The following is a 10,529-nucleotide window of genomic DNA, read 5'->3' on the forward strand; positions in this document are numbered from 1 at the left end:
CGTGAACCCTCAATGAGCCTAGCTGTGGGAGGGCTCTGGAGCCAACAAGAGACGTGCCACCTCCAAAGTCCTGTCATTCTCCAGTGGCAAGTGCAGCACCCAGTGGGACTGCAGCAAACCCACTATTATCTCTATGATTGTTCTGCACTTTTTTATTTATATAAAGATTTAATATGCAGTCATTGAAAAATAATGTTTAATGGTGAGAAATTTGTCACAATATGTTGCAAGAAAAAAGGAGGCTACAAAGCAATACACAAGATAATTCTATTTTTATAAATACATACTATAGTTGTATGCGTATGCATATATGTATCTAGAGAGACAGACTTCTGGTTGATGTATTATAATTTTTAGTTGTTCCATGAGCTTTCTGAATTGATAAATTGTATAAAACAACACTATTTACATAAATTGGAAATTTGAAGTCAGAAATATTTTAAATAATTTAAAATATTAATCTTGGGAGGCGGTCCTAAGATGGCGGAGGAATAGGACAGGAAGACCACTTTCTCCCTCACAAATTCCTCAAAAGAACATTTCAACGCTGAGCAAACTCCACAAAACAACTACTGAATGCTGGCAGAGGACATCAGGCAACCAGAAAAGCAGACCATTGTCTTCAAAAACAGGTAGGAAAAAATATAAAAGACGAAAAGAGAGACAAAGGAGGTGGGGAGGGAGCTCTGTCCCGGGAAGGGAAGCCTGTCCCAGGAAGGAAATTTTAAGAAGAGAGGTTTCCAAACACCAGGAAACACTCTCCCTGCCGAGTCTGTGGCGAGCCTTGGAAACACAGAGGGCAACATAACAGGAAGGGAAAAATAAATAAATAATTAAAACCAAGACATTACAAGCCCAACAGTAACTCCCCCAGCGGAAAAGCAGCACAGACACCTGCATCCGCCACTAGCAAGTGGGGGCAAGGCAGGAATGCGTGGGAGGCGCGGGCTGCAGTGCTTTGTAAGAATCGGGCAGGAGCGCCCCACGCGTAACCAGAACGATCTAACTTGGGCTAGCAAACCAGACTGTGGGATAGCTACCACGCGAAAAGCTGGAACATAAGACACTGCCAGGACCGTGCACAGAACAAAGGACGGGACGGAATAAGCCGGCTGCAGTCCATCCCCTGCCAGGGATAGTCAGCCAGAGCCGTAAGGGCTGGAAAGGGGCAATTGCAGCCCCGGAGAGACTCTACCTACCAAACTGCAAGCAGGCTTCTTTGCTAAGACTTCTGGGGGTGCTGGACATCCACCATCTACCTCACAAGGGGCACCAGCGGTACACCCAGAAAACTGAGCAGCAGAGACAGAAAAGGCGACAACTCGCAGCGACTGTGCTCGCCAAACTCCTGAGCTACTCGGACCTGGGAAGGGCACAAAAAGCAGTCCCAACCAAATCTGAGCCTCTGAGGGCTACCGGAGCATCGAACCTGAGCGGCTTAGACCGGGGAGGTGCACGCAGCCTAGGGCCGGCCTCAGACGGTTCCTGGCTGAGCATCGTAGAACCTGAGCGGTTTGTGCGCTGCGAGAAGGAACAGGTCCAGCGGGGCTGAGACACTGTGTGCACACGACAGTGCTATTTATTTGCAGCATCCCCCCCTCCCCACAGCGCGACTGAACTAGTGAACCTAAAAACCAGCAAACAGAAGAAGTTAAACAGAGGGAACCGCATTGGAAGTGACCCCACACAGCCCACAACATCAGAGAAGGGCCAGATATATATTTACTATTTTTAAAATCATTCCTTTTTTTTCCCCCCTCTTTTTTTTCTTTTTTTTCTTGCTTTTTTTTTCTAACTTTTCTTTTAATTGTTAAGTCTTCTATTTCTCCTCTAATTTTTACTTCTATAACCTACTATTACTTTTCAAAAAAAAGACTCTGTTTTTTTAAGGCAAACACCATATATAGTTTTTATGTGGTTGTTGTTGGAGTTTTTAATAATTCTTGTGGCTTTTTTTTCTTTTTTTTTTTTTTCCTTTTTCTTTTTTCCTTTGGCTTCTCTTATTTAATATTGTATTTTTGAAAATCCAACCTCTACTCTAGATTTTTAATCTTTGCTTTTTGGTATTTGTTGTCAATTTTGTACATTTAAAAACCCAAACTTCATTACCCAATTTTACCTGAGAGCGAGATTATTGGCTTGACCACTCTCTCCTCCTTTGGACTCTCCTTTTTCTCCACCAGGTGGCCTCTGTCTCTTTCCTCCCCCATCTCTTCTCTATCCAACTCTGTGAATCTCTGTGTGGTCCAGATGGTGGAGAACACCTAAGGAACTGGTTACTGGCAGGATTTGTCTCTCTCCTTTTCATTCCTCTCTCTTATCCTCCTGGCCACCTCTGTCTACTTCCTCCCTCTCCTCTTCCCTGTATAACTCCGTGAATACCTCTGAGCGGTCCAGACTATGGAGCGCACATAAGGAAGTGACTACTGGCTAGCTTGCTCTCTCCTCTTTTGATCTCACAGTATCTCATTCCAGTCACCTCTAACTACCCCCTCCCTCTTCTCTTCTCCATGTAACTCAGTGAACCTCTCTGGGTGTCCCTCAATGTGGAGAAACTTTTCATCTTTAACCTAGATGTTTTATCATCGGTGCTGTATAGATGGAGAAGTCTTGAGGCTACTATAAAAATAAAACTGAAAACCAGAAGCAGGAGGCTTAAGTCCAAAGCCTGAGAACATCAGAGAACTCCTGAATTCAGGGAACATTAAGCAATAGGAGCTCATCAAACGCCTCCATACCTACACTGAAACTAAGCACCACCCAAGGGACAACAAGTTCCAGAGCAAGACATACCATGCAAATTCTCCAGCAACATAGGAACACACCCCTGAGCTTCAATATACAGGCAGCTCAAAGCTACTCCAAAACCTTTGACGTCTCATAACCCATTACTGGTCACTCCACTGTACTCCAGAGAGAAGAAACCCAGCTCCACCCACCAGAACTCCAACACAAGCCTCCCTAACCAGGAAACCTTGACAAGCCACTGATAGAACCCCACCCACAGTGAGGAAGCTCCATAATAAACAGAGCTCCACAAATTACCAGAATATTAAAATGCCACCCCAAACGCAGCAATATAACCAAGATGAAGCAACAGAGGAATACTCAGCAGGTAAAGGAACAGGAGAAATGCCCACCAAACCAAACCAAAGAGGAAGACATAGGGAATCTACCTGAGAAAGAATTCCGAATATTGATAGTGAAAATGATCCAAAATCTTGAAATCAAAATGGAATCACAGATAAATAGCCTAGAGACAAGGATTGAGAAGATGCAAGAAAGGTTTAACAAGGACTTGGAAGAAATAAAAAAGAGTCAATATATAATGAATAATGCAATAAATGAGATCAGAAACACTCTGGAGGCAACAAATAGTAGAACTACGGAGGCAGAAGATAGGATTAGTGAAATAGAAGATAGAATGGTAGAAATAAATTAAGCAGAGAGGAAAAAAGAAAAACGAATTAAAAGAAATGAGGACAACCTCAGAGACCTCCAGGACAACATGAAACGCTCCAACATTCGAATTATAGGAGTCTCAGAAGAAGAAGACAAAAAGAAAGACCATGAGAAAATACTTGAGGAGATAATAGTTGAAAACTTCCCTAAAATGGGGAAGGAAATAATCACCCAAGTCCAAGAAACCCAGAGAGTTCCAAATAGGATAAACCCAAGGCGAAACACCCCAAGACACATATTAATCAAGTTAACAAAGATCAAACACAAAGAACAAATATTAAAAGCAGCAAGGGAAAAACAACAAATAACACACAAGGGGATTCCCATAAGGATAACAGCTGATCTGTCAATAGAAACTCTTCAGGCCAGGAGGGAATGGCAAGACATACTTAAAGTGATGAAAGAAAATAACCTACAGCCCAGATTACTGTACCCAGCAAGGATCTCATTCAAATACGAAGGAGAAATCAAAAGCTTTACAGACAAGCAAAAGCTGAGAGAATTCAGCACCACCAAACCAGCTCTCCAACAAATTCGAAAAGATATTCTCTAGACAGGAAACACAAAAAAGGTGTATAAACCCAAACCCAAAACAATAAAGTAAATGGTAACGGGATCATACCTATCAATAATTACCTTTAACGTAAATGGGTTGAATGCCCCAACCAAAAAGACAAAGATTGGCCGAATGGATACAAAAACAAGACCCCTCTATATGCTGCTTACAAGAGACCCACCTCAAAACAAGGGACACATACAGACTGAAAGTGAAGGGCTGGAAAAAGACATTCCACACAAATAGAGACCAAAAGAAAGCAGGAGTAGCAATACTCATATCCGATAAAATAGACTTTAAAACAAAGGCTGTGAAAAGAGATAAAGAAGGCCACTACATAATGATCAAAGGATCAATCCAAGAAGAAGATATAACAATTATAAATATATATGCACCCAATATAGGAGCATTGCACTATGTAAGACAAATGCTAACAAGTATGAAAGGTGAAATTAACAATAACACAATAATAGCGGGAGACTTTAATACCCCACTCACACCTATGGACAGATCAACTAAATAGAAAATTAACAAAGAAACGCAAACTTTAAGTGATACATTAGACCAGATAGCCCTAATTGATATCTAAAGGACACTTCACCCCAAAACAATGAATTTCACCTTTTTCTCAAGTGCTCATGGAACCTTCTCCAGGATAGATCACATCCTGGGCCATAAATCTAACCTCAATAAATTCAAAAAAATCGAAATCATTCCAAGCATCTTTTCTGACCATAATGCATTAAGATTAGATCTCAATTACAGAAGAAAAACTATTAAAAATTCCAACATATGGAGGTTGAACAACACACTTCTGAATAACCAACAAATTACAGAAGAAATCAAAAAAGAAATCAAAATATGCATAGAAACTAATGAAAATGAAAACACAACAACCCAAAACCTGTGGGACACTATAAAAGCAGTGCTAAGAGGAAAGTTCATAGCAATACAGGCATACCTCAAGAAACAAGAAAAAAGTCAAATAAATAACCTAACTCTGCAACTAAAGCAACTAGAAAAGGAAGAATTGGAGAACCCCAGAGTTAGTAGAAGGAAAGAAATCTTAAAAATTAGGGCAGAAATAAATGCAAAAGAAATAAAAGAGACCATAGCAAAAATCAACAAAGCCAAAAGCTGGTTCTTTGAAAGGATAAATAAAATTGACAAACCATTAGCCAGACTCATCAAGAAGCAAAGAGAGAAAAATCAAATCAATAAAATTAGAAATGAAAATGGAGAGATCACAACAGACAACACAGAAATACAAAGGATTATAAGAGACTACTATCAGCAATTATATGCCAATAAAATGGACAACGTGGAAGAAATGGACAAATTCTTAGAAAAGTACAACTTTCCAAAACTGAACCAGGAAGAAATAGAAAATCTTAACAGACACATCACAAGCATGGAAATTGAAACTGTAATCAGAAATCTTCCAGCAAACAAAAGCCCAGGTCCAGATGGCTTCAGAGCTGAATTCTACCAAAAATTTAGAGAAGAGCTAACACCGATCCTACTCAAACTCTTCCAGAAAATTGCAGAGGAAGGGAAACTTCCAAACTCATTCTATGAGGCCACCATCACCCTAATACCAAAACCTGACAAAGATGTCACAAAAAAAGAAAACTACAGGCCACTGAGGAACATAGATGCAAAAATCCTCAATAAAATTCTAGCAATCAGAATCCAACAACACATTAAAAAGATCATACACCATGACCAAGTGGGCTTTATCCCAGGGATGCAAGGATTCTTCAATATCCGCAAATCAATCAATGTAATTCACCACATTAACAAACTGAAAAATAAAAGCCATATGATTATCTCAATAGATGCAGACAAGGCCTTTGATAAAATTCAACATCCATTTATGATAAAAACTCTCCAGAAAGCAGGAATAGAAGGAACATACCTCAACATAATAAAAGCTATATATGACAAACCCACAGTAAACATTATCCTCAATGGTGAAAAATTGAAAGCATTTCCCCTAAAGTCAGGAACAAGACAAGGGTGCCCACTTTCACTGCTACTATTCAACATAGTTCTGGAAGTTCTGGCCACAGCAATCAGAGCAGAAAAAGAAATAAAAGGAATCAAATTGGAAAGAAGAAGTAAAACTCTCACTGTTTGCAGATGGCATGATCCTCTACATAGAAAACCCTAAAGACTCCACCAGAAAAGTATTAGAGCTAATCAATGAATATAGTAAAGTTGCAGGATATAAAATCAACACACAGAAATCCCTTGCATTCCTATACACGAATAATGAGAAAGTAGAAAAAGAAATTAAGGAAACAATTCCATTCACCATTGCAACAAAAAGAATAAAATACTTGGGAATATATCTACCTAAAGAAACTAAAGACCTATATATAGAAAACTATAAAACACTGATGAAAGAAATCAAAGAGGACACTAATAGATGGAGAAATATACCATGTTCATGGATCGGAAGAATCAATACAGTGAAAATGAGTATACTATCCAAAGCAATTTACAAATTCAATGCAATCCCTATCAAGCTACCAGCCATATTTTTCACAGAACTAGAACAAAGAATTTCAAGATTTGTATGGAAATACAAAAAAAACCTTGAATAGCCAAAGCAATCTTGAGAAAGAAGAATGGAACTGGAGGAATCAACTTGCCTGACTTCAGGCTCTACTACAAAGCCACAGTCATCAAAACAGTATGGTACTGGCACAAAGACAGACATATAGATCAATGGAGCAAAATAGAAAGCCCAGAGATAAATCCACACACATATGAACACCTTATCTTTGACAAAGGAGGCAAGAATATACAATGGAGTAAAGACAATCTCTTTAACAAATGGTGCTGGGGAAACTGGTCAACCACTTGTAAAAGAATGAAACTAGATCACTTTCTAACACCGCACACAAAAATAAACTCAAAATGGATTAAAGATCTAAATGTAAGATCAGAAACTATAAAACTCCTAGAGGAGAACATAGGCAAAACACTCTCCGACATAAATCACAGCAGGATCCTCTATGATCCACCCCCAGAATTCTGGAAATAAAAGAAAAAATAAACAAATGGGATCTAATTAAAATTAAAAGCTTCTGCACAACAAAGGAAAATATAAGCAAGGTGAAAAGACAGCCTTCTGAATGTGAGATAATAATAGCAAATGAAACAACTGATAAACAACTAATCTCAAAAATATACAAGCAACTTATGCAGCTCAATTCCAGAAAAATAAATGACCCAACCAATAAATGGGCCAAAGAACTAAATAGACATTTCTCCAAAGAAGACATATGGATGGCTAACAAACACATGAAAAGATGCTCAACATCACTCATTATCAGAGAAATGCAAATCAATACCACAATGAGGTACCACTTCACACCAGTCAGAATGGCTGCGATCCAAAAGTCTGCAAGCAATAAATGCTGGAGAGGGTGTGGAGAAAAGGGAACCCTCCTACACTGTTGGTGGGAATGCAAACTAGTACAGCCACTTTGGAGAACAGTGTGGAGATTCCTTAAAAAATTGCAAATAGAACTGCCTTATGACCCAGCAATCCCACTGCTGGGCATACACACAGAGGAAACCAGAATTGAAAGAGACACATGTACCCCAATGTTCATCGCAGCACTGTTTATAATAGCCAGGACATGGAAACAACCTAGATGTCCATCAGCAGATGAATGGATAAGAAAGCTGTGGTACATATACACAATGGAGTATTACTCAGACGTTAAAAAGAATACATTTGAATCAGTTCTGATGAGATGGATGAAACTGGAGCCGATTATACAGAGTGAAGTAAGCCAGAAAGAAAAACATCAATACAGTATACTAACATATATATATATGAAATTTAGAAAGATGGCAATGATGACCCTGTATGCAAGACAGCAAAAAAGACACAGATGTGTATAGCGGACTTTTGGACTCAGAGGGAGAGGGAGAGGGTGGGATGATTTGAGAGAATGGCATTGAAACATGTATACACTCATGTAAGAATCGAATCACCAGTGTATGTCCGATGCAGGATACAGCATGCTTGGGGCTGGTGCACAGGGATGACCCAGAGGGATGTTGTGGGGAGGGAGGTGGGAGGGGGTTCATGTTTGGGATCGCATGTACACCCGTGGTGGATTCATGTCAATGTATGGCAAAACCAATACAGTATTGTAAAGTAAAATAAAGTAAAAATAAAAATTTAATGAAAAAAAAATAAAATATTCATCTTGATTCTTTTTCCTTTTCGTTTTTTTTCCATCTACACAGTGTTTTTATTTTTGTTCAACTATAAGCAAACAGCAAAATTAACACAACGTTAACCAATTTCAGACTGGCTTTCTTTTTTACCCCAAAGAGGAATCAATTTAACTAGCACAGACTTTCAGATTTCTGATAACCTCTTACCATGCCCTGCTGCTCACCTAGATGGCCAGGCTTTAACAGCAAAGTGACTTCTCTTGAGCTTTCTCTGGTGTTGCTCGTTAAAGGAGCCAGAGCAGGACACTGATACCCAGCAACTAGCCTGAGACGTTGATGGTGAGTGGACATGCCAACCCCTGGTTGTCCTGGTGAGACAAGGCCATGAAAACACATGCCGGTAGGTGCTTTCACACACAATTCTGTTTTCAGGCTCACAAAGGCTGAGGCAACCAATCTTTTTTCATTTTCAACCTCCCTTAAAGATTCTTTGAAGCTCTGCTCTAATACTGCAGACCTGGTCTTTTTACCAGAATTTTTCTTCTTCTTTAAAATCTGGTTGTTGTTCTTGTATTAACATTTTGGTAAACCCCATCACAGTACCAAAGAATGCCTCACCAAAAAGGAGTTCAAATTTGATCAAAACATAAACTCCCTAAAATTATACAAGACAGGCAGAAGGAACGAAAAGTCATCCTAAATCTAAATCTGACTGCTCAGGGCTTGGGCAGGGAGATGGGGGAAAATCTACATGCATCACTAAACTGAAATACTGTTTGGGAACTCTGGGACAGTGTCCATCTCCTGTACTTCCCAGACAGCTGCTCCTAGAGTTTGGGCACATAATCATCCCATTCAGCCTGGTAACACGTGCCAGCCACTAGGGTCCAGAGCTCATACTTTTTGCGAAAAGAAGCCACCTTGAATTTGCCACAGTGGCCTCCAGATAAGTTGCTGAGAATGGGATCGTCACACTTTGGTGGTCTTTCCTGCTTGTAAACCAGCCAGATGTAGCGGTGCAGACCAGCGCCCTTGGGAGGCCCAGAGCCCACATAACTGGAGAGAACTGTGACTGCTCATGTTGTTGCCCTTCATGTTGACCACCAGGAAATGCTGTCATTCCCTATATTTGGGGTCCTTCCTGCTGGGAGCACCGGATCTGTCAAGACCAGGGTGTTCAATTTACCTGGATCAAGGCCATCCCATGTAATGCTGGTGAGCTGGTTCTTAATCTGGGTAGGTGTCAGCACTTTGCCCAGTTCGTCGAACACCATCCTGCCACAGAGAGTGCTGCGGCCTCTCATCCACTTCCTGCAGGCTCAAAGGCCCGGACCACTTGCTGAGGTCCACTGGCATCGCAGAGCCCAGCAGGTCAGACAACAGAGAAAGCAGCTTGTGGACTCGCGCAGGGTAGGAACACGGACTCACAGCAGTCTGCAAACTTTACCGAGGAGGAGTGCACGCGCCAGAGTGACTGCCCCAACCCACCCCACTCTTCCAGTCACCATCGGGGAGGGGCCCCACTCTGCTCTCTGATTGGCCAAGCCCGGCAGCACCTTTTTTTTTTTTTAATTGAAGGATAATAGCTTAACAGAATTTTGTTTTCTGTCAAACTGCAACATGAATCAGCCATAGGTATACATATCAGTTCAGTTCAGTCACTCAGTCGTGTCCGACTCTTTGCAACCCCATGAATTGCAGCACACCAGGCCTCCCTGTCCATCACCATCTCCCGGAGTTCACTCAGACGCACGTTCATCGAGTCAGTGATGCCATCCAGCCATCTCATCCTCTGTTGTCCCCTTCTCCTCCTGCCCCTAATCCCTCCCAGCATCAGAGTCTTTTCCAATGAGTCATCTCTTCGCATGAGGTGGCCAAAGTACTGGAGTTTCAGCTTTAGCATCATTCCTTCCAAAGAGCTCCCAGGGTTGATCTCCTTCAGAATGGACTGGTTGGATCTCCTTGCAGTCCAAGGGACTCTCAAGAGTCTTCTCCAACACCACAGTTCAAAAGCATCAATTCTTCGGCGCTCAGCCTTCTTCACAGTCCAACTCTCACATCCATACATGACCACTGGAAAAACCATAGCCTTGACTAGATGGACCTTAGTCGGCAAAGTAATGTCTCTGCTTTTGAATATACTATCTAGGTTGGTCATAACTTTCCTTCCAAGGAGTAAGTGTCTTTTAATTTCATGGCTGCAGTCACCATCTGCAGTGATTTTGGAGCCTAAAAAAATGAAGTCTGACACTGTTTCCACTGTTTCCCCATCTATTTCCCATGAAGTGATGGGACCAGATGCCATGAT

The 10,529-nt window shown here is 41.0% G+C and overlaps 1 pseudogene; it reads right to left on the minus strand.

The window, feature by feature from the left end:
• Positions 1 to 8,937: 8,937 nt before the first annotated feature.
• LOC101113040 (phosphatidylethanolamine-binding protein 1-like) lies at positions 8,938 to 9,577 on the minus strand (annotated as a pseudogene).
• Between the last annotated feature and the right edge of the window lie 952 nt (positions 9,578 to 10,529).

The sequence above is a fragment of the Ovis aries genome, chromosome 25 (assembly GCF_016772045.2).
Source record: "Ovis aries strain OAR_USU_Benz2616 breed Rambouillet chromosome 25, ARS-UI_Ramb_v3.0, whole genome shotgun sequence".
Lineage (NCBI taxonomy): Eukaryota > Metazoa > Chordata > Mammalia > Artiodactyla > Bovidae > Ovis > Ovis aries.